Source organism: Seriola aureovittata, chromosome 17 (genome assembly GCF_021018895.1).
Source record: "Seriola aureovittata isolate HTS-2021-v1 ecotype China chromosome 17, ASM2101889v1, whole genome shotgun sequence".
In the NCBI taxonomy this organism is placed as follows: Eukaryota; Metazoa; Chordata; class Actinopteri; order Carangiformes; family Carangidae; genus Seriola; species Seriola aureovittata.
Genome location: NC_079380.1, coordinates 5,787,889 through 5,800,144, shown reverse-complemented (window position 1 = coordinate 5,800,144; position 12,256 = coordinate 5,787,889). Strand labels below are relative to the sequence as shown.

The window sequence follows — 12,256 nt, the reverse complement described above, 5'->3', positions numbered from 1 at the left end:
AATGTGAGACTGCGTGCATTGATGTGTGGTGTCATTATCTCAGTTGCAATCAACTGTGCAGAAGATGACAATGTTGCATCATATATAATGTAAAACCTATATACAGTAATATAGTGTTGTTTATGCACTAATCAGTCAAATATACAGTCCAGGCACGAACAATACTCGAGCGTGGAAATGCTAACACGGATAGTGCTCATTTTCTTTAAATAAGATCCCCCTTCAAGTTGCAGATACTGTAAAGAGACAGTGAATATAATACGTCGATGCTGTGCTGTGTAGAGGACTGTGAAATGCCTGATCAGTTTGATTCGTATTCACTTTCAAATTCTAACATTTTCAAAGAAAAAAGATTAAAAAAAAGAAAAGGAGAACCAAGAGGGCTCACAAAAATATCCTATTCACTACACAAAAACAAGGCATTCGATTGAAAAGTCCCGCTGCATTCAAATCCTTAAATAAAGCCCTCACCCTTCTCTTTCACAATCTGCTTTTGAAAGTTTTGATGGCTGATGAATCGATCTCTCCTGAATTTTTGCTACAAACTGAGCAGCGTAGAAGGATGAAATAAGTCTAAGGAATAATCCTGGTCCTTTGGTGCCGCATGAGGCAGGGCCGCAGAGAAATTACCTTTATTAAGTCTACAACGACCCTATTGATTTTCTGTTGTGTGTCTGCCATAATAATGAAGACGGCGGATGTCAGTGGGGCCACAGCGTAATCAGTGTATGCTCTGACAGCCTTCCTCTGAGTGATGAAGAGCAGAAAGGCCAAGATGCAACATGTAGCCGCCTGGCAGGGCTGCAAGATTACAGCTGATTTGACCACTTAGTGAAACAAATGAGTTCTTCATGTAGAAATCCAGATCAAGCTGTCGGAAGTCTTTAAGGTGCACTTACACAGCATGTGGGTTAGTGCTGCTGAAGATTAAAGGCCTAATCTTTTTTTTTTTTTTTTTTAAAGCAGTAGCATATTTAGCTACCTCATTGATTCCATTCCTTATCAATGGTGAGGTGATGAACAGTTAAAAGTTGTGAATTTTATCAGTGCTTCCACATTAATAAATTTGGGAGTGGTTTATCGAGGGGGGTTATTTGTAAGACGTGGTTTCTTGCTGGGAGTGTGTGGTGGTGATTGTTGTTTGACCAGAGCTTCGGCCGTCATTGCGTTTACAAGACAAGAGGTTATAATTTGTCCTCTGAGCAGTGCTGAGTACTTCAGAGCAACTTCTCCAACCTGAACAACCATACAGGTCATTATTTCAACCCTCTGATACGACGCATAGGATTGTTTCCTGAAACAGCGTGGTTAAACTTTGTCGAAAGGTCATGGATAAAAACAAGATTGACTGCTGGTTTCCCATGGGAATTGAACTCTGCTCTCCTGTGTCATATTCCTGTGTTTTTTGTTGACCCATCCATCTACCACAACCTCCTCCTGACACAGACTTTGTCTCTTTCTATACTACATCACTGCACGTTTCCCTTTGCCCCTATCACAATAACAACAAACAATGACAACAAAACGCAACTACAGGTCATGATAACCCGGGCTCGTATTTTACAGGACAGTCTCAAAAGTGATGAGACGGGCCGGGTCTAGCTGTTTAGCGTGCTAACTTCAGTAGAAGAAGAAGAACAAGACGTGATAGAGACAAGAGTTAACACTGGCATTGCTTTCCACAGCTGGAGACAGCTGTTGGTGAGTAAAGGAATGAAGTTCGATGCTGAACTCGCAACCTTTCCTCTAGACTAGTAAGCAAACAGCTGTTGTTGTTAATGTTGTCTATGTAGCAATACCAAAACTTTTACATTATCCATATGGTCAAGCAAGGCATCATGGGGGCTACAGGACTGAGGTGTCTGAAACTTCACTGTTATACAATCCAATAAAGGTAAGAAGGCCAAAAAAGAAGATGGGATGTGGCGAGTAAAGTAGTCATGAGATTGACTTCAACAATCCCGTCAGTCTTTTCTCATGCAGCCCCATGTACACTTCAATCACCCTCAAAACATAAGCTACTACTCACACTCACGCACAAACACATTCAGAGGCACAGACGTGCAAAGGCTGGCACCGATACATACGCACACAATCCCAAATTTCTGACTCTGATTTGATTCCTTACACATTCATATCGAGGGCCATTTCTATGTAAATTCGCAGCTCCTCTGCATCCCTTGACATTGTCATTCACTGCTCCAGCAACACTAGCCACAGGACACATTCTAAAGCAGCTGAGGAGACTTTGATCCTGCTGAATACAAATGATGACACGGCTCGACAAAGAGGCCTTTCACGCGGACTGCTCCGTCATGCCGGGCTGTTGCCTTGAAGGCACGTGGTGGTCAGATTAGCTACAGTCGAACCTGCTAAACCGCTAAGAGATGCTCGACCATGCAAAGGTACGCAGAGCACGTGAAGACACAGCAGCACTGTTTCAGATCCTTGCCTACACAGATGAGCCAATCAGTATGGAATCAGTTGGCTGGCACTTCATAAAATCAACCAAAAATTTGATAATCATTTGACTTGTTTAATCAAACAAAAATGCAACATTTGTTTGTTTCAGTTTTTCAAATAGGAGAATTTGCTACTTTTCTCCATTTAAAATCATTGTAAATTGAATATATATATATTTGTTTTTGGGCTGCTAATCAGATGAAACGAGCAATTTGAGGATGCAACCTCGTTTTCTGGGAAACTGCGAAGGCTGTTTGACTATTTCCTGACATGAAAATCAATCATTGGCAGATTAAACAGTAACTAACAGACAGATTCATTTCATAGTTTGCAGCCCTGCTTGGCTATGACTCTACAACTTTTTGCAGTAACAGATGAAAGAGAGCTAACACTTACATGAAATACATAAAAAATGGTGATCTGTTCTTAGAGAGGAGAAAGTTCATGTCATCGTGTTTAAACTTAATAGACAGTGCACTCGCTTCTTTTGTCTCAAGTTCCTTGAGGATAAGGGATGAGAAGAAGAAGAGCAGACGTATGGAGGCCTGTTGGACACAGTGTGTGAAGGTTCAGAGAGGAGCGATATATATTCACAGAGAAGTTGGCTCTGTGTGACTTATTGCTCCTCTAAAGCCTTTTTATGAAGTGAGAAATCTTCATGTCTTCTACCTTGATGTGCAGAGTGCCGGCTCTCTGGGAGATGATGGACAGTCGGTCTGTGAACTACAGGCAGTCCCGTCTGTTCTGTCTCAGCTTCTCACTTTTGCTATTCGTCTCTTTGGCTCTCTGGTCTCTGCAAGAGGGAAGCAAGATTGCCTTTCATTGTTACTTCCCTGGCTTCATCCATCTTCCAGCTGAGCATGCACTATATTTGTGGGGTGGTTCTTGGCGTGTTCTGGGGTTGAGCATCCAGAAATTATGTATGTACACCCACTTTGTACTTTTGCACTATTTTGCCCAATGTCTGAAAAGTGTAATATTGAATTTATGCTACTGATAGACATTCTAGGCAGGTAGCTAGCCCGTTTCATGACTACAGCTATTTGGATGCTGTAGAAAAACTAGATTAGCACATTAATATTACATGTTAGACTTAAGTCAGGTAAATGAGCAGTCGGAACAGCAACACTACATAAGTGAGTGTGTGTTGCTTCAGGTAGTGGTGAGATGATTAAATGAAATCCAGGAAGAACGGTTTGAGTAATAAATATTTATGAATATGAGTTCAATATCTTATGACTTTAATTAACACCAAAACACTGAAAGGGTTTATAATACTCTGACACAGGGTTTTATAACTGGAAAGGGACAATCATTCTACATGAAGTTACAACATACATACAAATACAACATTTTAGATCAAAGTATCAACTGGGAATGTGATTGGTTTAACTCAAAAAATGTTTTCATGTATAATATTTTAAAAATGTAATGGCATGTATTGAAACGTTCTAAATATGTTCATCAATAATGGAAATACTTGTTACAGCTGGTTCAAGATGGGTCGTATTTCAGTACATCTGGATGTAGCTTTACAGTATCCCATCATGCAATGCAATACTAGTGTGGGATTCCTTCACTCCAACAGTTCACCTCATGAATCTGCTGTCAGATCACAGCTTGATAACTCTGTACATCGTAACAGGTCTTGTAAATATCGCAGCCACTTCTCACCGGCTGAGTCCGTCTTCCTTAATCACCAACAACACCAACAACTGTATCCCTCGTCTCTCCGACTCCCGCTCACCCTCCTCGCCACTTCGTGGCCTGGCCCACCCCTCGCTCTCAGACAGAGAAACTCATTATAGCCAAGGATTAGATCGATCAGTATGAGGGAGTGGGGGGGGGGGGGTGTGCCCAGTGGAGAGGCAGCGTGCCTGGGCCAAGCAATTTATGCCAACAATGGAGCTCATCTCTGCATATCCTGACTGCTTCACGGAGGAAAACACTCAACAGCAAATCACTGGGTGAGAACACACACACGCACACACACACACACACACACGGTCATGTGTGCACATTTACTTTTACTCTGTGTATTAAAGTGTACTTAAATGACTAGGAATGTACTTATTAGCACAAAGAAATCAGTGCATAGTACCTAAGATGTGACATGTCTATCTCAAAGATAGTTCAATAATTAAGCCAAGAAGCTTTCAGGTTAGAAAACAGTTTCTCTTGTTAACACATGCACACACACACACAAGCACACGCGCACTATTGTTGCATTCAGAAAAGAAGTCTGCTGCACAAAGAGAAAATGGCACTGGTAATGAAACCCCCCCCCCCCCCCCCCCCAACACACACACACACACACTTTTTATTCTCAAGGCCGAAATTTTCTCCTCTAAGTGGGTTTGCCTCTACAGGAAAGGCAGAGCCTCTTGCCATCGCCCTGGAAACCGGTGAGAGTAAACACAAGTGGGATTGGGTTGTTGCTCTGCGGCGTGTCTTCACAGTGGCCTCATCTCACTCCTCAGCCTATCTTTATTTCCCAGAGGGGTTATATTGGCTTCAGTACCTGGTTCACCCTGACTCAGGAATCCTCAGCTCTTGAAGGTGTGTATGTGTGTGTGCGCGCAAAAAGTAGCTGCGTGCACACGTGCATGGTCATGTGTGTATGCCTAATGTTGTGGTGGGGTTAATAACGGATTAAGCATCAAAGCAGTGAGCATTGGAGCAGCCAAGCTTTCCATAAATTAACTTCACCTTTTGTCTCTATTTCTTCCTTATTTGTACCTCCTTATTATTATTTTGGGGTGGAAATCCATGCAAATGAGGACGTGTCTAATCCTGTCCCTGGTTAGGGATGATAATAGTACCTTTTGTTGTTTACAGTAAGGAATTATCATGAGGCAGGTGGAGGAGTGGGCACCTTGTGAAGTGATCCTGTCACTGCTTTTTCACTTTACTTCTCTCTGTGACTTTAGTCAACACAAGAGCTCTCCTGTTGAAGCCAAACTCCAGAAACAGTTCAGCAAATTGTTTTCTCAGAGTCAGGAAATGGAAATAAAGAAAGAAAAATCAATAATCTTAAAATGTTTGATATGAAATGAGGGTTGCTATCCTGTCTATGGGGAGTGAGACATTTTCTCTCAGCTAAATCTCAGTTCCTGTATCTATTCATCATCTGTACGTAAAGGGTTTGCTTTTGAAATTAACGCAAACTATGCAGGCCCTAATTAGGGCCATTAAGGATGCTAATTACATACGCAGAAAATGGCCAACAAACAAGACAACCAAGTGCAGATCCCAGCTTCCCTAAAGGCAGAGACTGGGAACGGCATGCCCATAATCCCTTTCACCACATGGATGCTGTCCTTGGCCTGAGAAAGAGCAGCATCCCGCAGGCAAAGACATGTTCTCATCTGCACAGAGGAGATAACCACACCACACCCAGGCTCCGCTCCTCCACATCCCCTCCCCTCCACCACCAACCTGCCTCTGCACACCATCCATCCTCCTGGCCCTCCAAGTTTTCTCTCTTATGACTGTCCATCACAGCGCACGCACACATGCACACACATACAGACACACACACACACACACACACACACACACACACACACACACACACACACACACAATGAAGCACAATGCTGCTGCAAACTCACTGGAAAGACGAGGAGGGAGAAGAAAGACTGGAGTTAAAATGAGTTTGGACAGCAAAGTGAGAGCGAAGCTTCTTTTTTTTTTTTTTTTTTTTTCTTCCTCCTGCTCTGGTGTTGGTGCTCTGTGTGAATCTCTGCTGATTCAGTCACTTTGAAGTGTACAGCCTTTGATTTGGATAAAGATTAGGGAATTTGATCCCCACTCTAAAGGCGCTGGCACGCAGGGGTTGTTTTCACGGCCATAAAAAAAAAAACTCTGACTAAAAATCAATGGCTGATTCCAGATGGGACCTTCTCAGCTGGGAGCAAAGTGCATCATCTCTGGGTGTGTCAGTGCGCCTGCAAAGTGTTTATCGGGCGACACACTGGCCAAGGAGATTATTACATTGACTCCACACTCACATTTGAGAGGAGTTTGGCAATGACAAGCATCTAGCAGGGACAACAGGTGGACAGAGAGCCGTCATACTGGATGATGACACACCAGAAGCAATCTCAGCCAAGAGCTCTCACCTCTGCAGATGACAGAGGACGGGGACGCTATCATCTCTGTGGTGCCTTCATAGAAAATGAAGCAGGAGCAGCGCAAGTACGCTGTGACCACTTAAAAGTATAATATTAGGATTTCTCCTCCTGTAGTGGACTCTCAGTGCTCAGATAGATCAGAGCTTTGGTTCACCCAAATCACTCATACACCCCCACAACTCTTATCCAGCTGTGCAGATAGTTAAGTCGAAACTTGATCAAATAAAACCCAAACCTTCACTGCAATTTGAGGGTCTATTTGTTTGATAGGAGGCAGTTACATTGAAAACTATTCATAGCAAAGAACCATGACTTTGTCCCAAGATGGACATGTTGCTTTTGAGTTTTTTTGAATGTCATATTGCACCGCAGGGAAAATAAATAAATAAATAAAAAAATTAAATTGAAAGGCCACTTGAGGCTGTTTCCAAAAGTCACTCCCATGTTAAAATGTCCATGTTTATGGCAGGAATAATGTAATGTTTGTAATGTTTACAGCCTGGTACAAAAGACTGTTTTCCCCCTTCATGATAACTGTTTACATTTTGTTAAGGCGGCTCACTCTGAGATTCAAATCCGCTCTTCAGTGACGTGACAGAGGCTAGGTCCATCTTTACTAACAGTCAATGAAAAAAATCTATTCACCGATTAGGAAGAGCTGGGCGACATGAGGATATATCCTATGAGTTGATAGGAATTTGTCAATACCATTTATACAGAGGAAGCTATCCCTTTAAATGTCTGACTGTATTATGCTGCTGAGCAGGACTGACTAACAGCAACACCGGGTTTAAACCACTCGACTTCATCAATCTGACGAATTGCCTTAATGTTTCAGGTGGTCGGTTCTCTGAATTAGCCAAAAACATTGTTACCTCGAGATTGTTTCTCAAATGAGTTTCCACAAAAACTACATCATGATATATTACTGTGTGTCAATACCGAGAAATAAAAACATACGATGTGATAGAAGAATTTCATGTCACCAACCTGTAATACCATTTCAGAGTAAAGAGCAAAGGAAACGCAGACCTGACTTGTTTCTTCTTTTTAAAGAAAGAATAAATAAGACTAAACTTTAGGTCAGAGTTTCCTCCCTGTGACCGACACTCAAACACCAGACACGACACCAAACCAAACAGCACCTGGTGAGGTAAAGGTTACATCTATGTCCAACTGCATTGCAGTAATTAAAATGAATTCTGTTGCTCCCTTCATCTTAATCAGTGCATATTATTTTGTAATGAAAGTGCCGTGTGGTTATCAGGATGAGCTGTTTGCTGGTAAACGGCATGTTCGGTCTTAAAGGTGCCATTTTGGATGAGAGACATTAAAAGCAATTGATTATATAAGCCACTAGTTCTGAGTGCAGAGAGTTTTTATTAGGCAGCTTCTTTTCAAAGGGAAAAGTGCATGATTCTCTCTCTCTCTCTCTCTCTCTCTCTCTCTCTCTCTCTCTCTCTCTCTCTCTCTCTCTCTCTCTCTCTCTCTCTCTCTCTCTCTCTCTCTCTCTCTCTCTCTCTCTCTCTCTCTCTCTCTCTCTCTCTCTCTCTCTCTCTCTCTCTCTCTCTCTCTCTCTCTCTCTCTCTCTCCTCTCTCTCTCTCTCTCTCTCTCTCTCTCTCTCATTGCCAGCCCAACAGCTGCTTCTCCTTTGGCCAGCCTCCAAATGGATGACTGAGGAGAGTGAATGGGTTTTTAATTTCACTTATCACCGCTTTCTCTCTGGTTCCCCTCCCTCAACCTGCAGTGCCAACACTGTCAGATAGGAAGAGAACTTGGAGTGGGAGGAAGGGAAATAAACAGCATTTTGTGAACAGCACAAGAAAAGGATCTGAACATCAAACCTTCAAATTAAGTGGACATTGATTAGGCATGAGCTGAGATATTTGAAGAGTTTCATTGTTCTGTCTCTCCTCTTTCTGTTGGTTAATTAATCCTGATGGGTTTTAGTCAAGTACCACAGAGGAGGAGAGAGGGAACGAAGCGGTGATATTGTTCTGTTACTCCCAGAGCAGAGACCTCAGTCGTCGCTGTCTGTCTTTAAACTCCAAAACCCCAGACAGGTGCATTCAAGACACCTCAGGCAAGATGGCTGCTTCCTTAGCTATGGATGCTGCACATGAGCAAACAGAAGCCCGCAGGCCGCCATGAAATCCTCCTCATGCTTCGACCTTTCACAGCAGTGAAACTGTGGCTGGTAAAGAATGCTTATAAGCCAACGTCATTAAAATGAAAAGCTGTGGCTGCAAAGGTTGATAGGTCAGATCTTCTCATTACGAGAGATGATGGAGATGGGCAAAAAGGTAGCTCACACATTTATATTCATACACACACATAGTATCAAACTGTATATAACACTTTAAATTTCCTTCAGCTGTTGCCAGGGAAACCTTTCAATTAAATGTTTTTTCTCAGTCATTGTGATACTTTGAAACATGCCTGAAATATTGAAGAACCTCGCTGAGGACAACAAAGTACTAAAACGCAGAGGTGCAATGATAAATACGACAGAGTATTTAGACAACAGGTTGCAGCTGTGGCATGCAAATAAGGCTCATACGAGAGCTGCGTCTGAAATTCAGCAGACAGAAATTGTGACGCGTAAAGAGCGAGCAAGAACTCCTTGAGGATAGTTCCCTTACGCTCGAGACACATTAAAAACGACAGGCGAAGGCGGCTGTGAAACTTATACACAACTGGTGGGAAAAACCCCTGGATGCTTTAAACTGAGTGCCTGCGGCATGCAGTTGGCGTTTTGACACCCATCCTAAGTGAGACGGATTACACAGAGCCAGTTTGATTTGAATAACAAGCAATTTACTGGCTCAGATGTGATGCTGCAGAGGTGGAGGTCTCTGGAAGGAAGAGGCCGCAAGCTTCCATTACACCAGGTGTTGAGGGTTTAAAACATCCACTCGTGTTGGCCTACCTGTTCCAGCGTTGTCCAGCTGGGGGACGGAGGGGGTGGTGCGTCTGGACCTGGATCAACGCTCTGAGATCCCAGCACAGGTCAAGAGGTGTTATGGTGACTCTCAGCTCATTGGAGATGTGATGAGAAGCAGCGGAGCCCGTAACTCTTTCATAAGGCACTAAATGAAGGATAAATGGGACAATTAATGGGAGCTTACACAATGAAATAACATCGACCACCTCAACGTCATAAAATTCACAAAAGTAGCATTTATTGCTCGGCCACTGCCTCTATACTGTAACTGGCATGACATTGTATTGCAAAGAGCTGTGATAGGGAACATGTGACAACTTGCATTCCTGCATTGCCACACAATTGAAATAGAAATATGGTAACACTCTGCACTCTCCACACTCAACATACAAATCCAGAGACAGGTTTATGGTTCTCCACGTGCTCACTTGCATCATTACCACAGTCTGTGTTAGTTTTCTTTGCAGTCACACGATCACAGTTTGGTTGTTTGGTTTAGGATTTTGTTTATTGTCACATTTTGACACCGTACTGTTTTGTTATTATTCTAAATGAGGCGCGCACATTTTGTTCACATCGTTCTCTCATTGTCAGTGTGGATAAGTTGAATGAATTCATTTCGCTTTGTGTTTGAGTTACCTGTCTGCTGCGTCAACCCTCCTTCCTGGTTTGGCCAAAAGAGGGTGGAGCCAGTTTAAATACAGAGGCCCAAGAAATGGACCAGACCAAGGGCTGTATCATCATGGGGGTGATGTTGTTTCTTTCTAGTGAGTTTTAGTTATTATCTGTGTTATTTTCCCCTTTTTGTTCCTAATGAGCTGATCAGCCAGTTTATAACTGTCCCTCCTGTCTAATATTGTTAAGCCAATTAGTTGAGTTCTGTCCTGTTAGAAGTATTTTTTTTTATGCTTTTTGAGTAGATTTCTGTTTGGTTGACCTCTTTTAAAAGCCCTGTTATTTACCAAATTTCTTATTTTCATTCATCTGTATTTGTGACCTGTTTTTGGGTGTAAGTAAACCTGTGCTCACTTGTCCTTTGACTGCTTGGTCCCTAACTGTGCATTTAAATGTGTATTTTGTATTTGTTGGTTATCAGACTTTATGTTTTTTTAACTGCAGGAAGTTATATGGTTGTATGTAAGGTCTGTAAATATCATTCTTTGTTTTCAGGTCTCTGTTTGAAAAAGACAAAATGATTTTGATGAGGTTACCTAACCAGACGCACTAATTTATCCGTCGATGCGCAAACTTTCAAATAAATTGAACCTAGTAACTGCCAGCAGGAGCATCATATCGGGCAAAAATCACACATGATTTGCATTGAACAGCTGAGCTGCAGACACAGTTGCAATCACAAAGAAACTGAGAGGAGAATTTCAATCAAAAAGATGTCGTAGAGAGTCTATCTGCAATGTCAGATCTCAACATTAAACTGTTATAGGCTGGTTGCGTACCTCTGTAGAGACTTGGTGCAGTAGAAAACACACACACCTGAACCCTGGCAAGTGAATCCATAGACGTCAACATGAGCAGGAGGAGACATCTGACAAAGCAGGCGAGGTGTGCCCTCTTGTGGAAAAACATCAACATCACAGTCCACATTTTACACATCAATTCCAACACCTTCATTCATTTCCCAGCTCAGCACCTTAGAAAACAAACAGGGAAAACCTACCACTAAGTTACAAACAGTATTCTCAGTAATAATCCATAAATAAATATAAAAACAGAAGCTTTGAGAACATAGACTTTATTCATTTCATATAAAAATGACACAAAAACTTAAAAAAAAAAAAAAAAAAAGAAAAAAAAAAGAAAAGTTGAACAGGTGCTTCAGGTAATCTTCACAGGGACATGAGCCAGCCTGCAGCACAGACATGATCTCACTAGGGAACACACCTTCACATTACCACCTCAACATGTTCACATCTCTACTGCCTCTGCTTCACATCTCGAGGCAGACCTGTACAGTGAACCACCAGCAGAGGCCGGGGTAAGCCCAGGACAAACCGCACCCTCTGCACTCCTCCTTCACTGCTTTTCCTTTCTTCCTACGTCCCCGACTCCTCCTTACACTCCTCATTTTTTCCCCCCTTTTCTCCTTCATATGGTTTTTCTTTTTCTTTCTTTTTTTTTTTTTTTTTTTACCCCCAAACTTCATTCTGACCCTTCATGTCCCTGAGCCCACCTCCTCTGATTGGTTCCAGACATGCCACTGAGCTCTTCTTGCCGACTCAACATTCCACAGCTGGAGACTGCGCACACGCACGCACGCGCACACACACACACACACACACACACACACACACACACACACTCACACACACTCACACACACACTCTCTCTCCTATTTACTCCCTCTCCTCCTACCTTCCCCCTCTATCTTAGTCCAACTCACGGAGCAAAAAAAAAAAAAAAAAAAAAAGGGTTTTTTTCACAGCAGCTCAGTGAAACACCAAAAGCCTCAGACTGAAACGGCTCCAAAGCATTCCTCTCTGAGCAGGACAGAAATGCACTCAGAGGCAAGAGCTGAAGGAAAAAGAAAAACGTTAGAGGAGGCAATGAAAAATCTGGTCATTATTATGCACAAATGTGAAATCTTACAAAAAAAAAAAAAAAAAACGACAGGTTTTCTCCTACAAAAAAGTGAATTCAGTTTTAAAACATTTTTTGGCTCTCATATATACACAACACTGTCATTCACATGAGGGA

The 12,256-nt window shown here is 42.4% G+C and overlaps 1 long non-coding RNA gene across 2 annotated transcripts in view; it reads right to left on the bottom strand.

Annotated features, from left to right (window-relative positions):
* Positions 1 to 10,210, bottom strand: part of LOC130185655 (uncharacterized) — a 61,320-nt gene extending 51,110 nt beyond the window's left edge. The window contains exons 1-3 of one of the 2 annotated variants that reach the window (XR_008830185.1): positions 10,184 to 10,210; positions 9,530 to 9,689; positions 2,613 to 3,256 (exon numbers count right to left, since the gene is read on the bottom strand). This is a non-coding gene — a long non-coding RNA (uncharacterized LOC130185655). Of the gene's footprint in view, positions 1 to 2,612; positions 3,257 to 9,529; positions 9,690 to 10,183 lie in introns of those variants that run through there. The other variant, XR_008830186.1, reaches the window with a different exon arrangement.
* Positions 10,211 to 12,256: the final 2,046 nt, after the last annotated feature.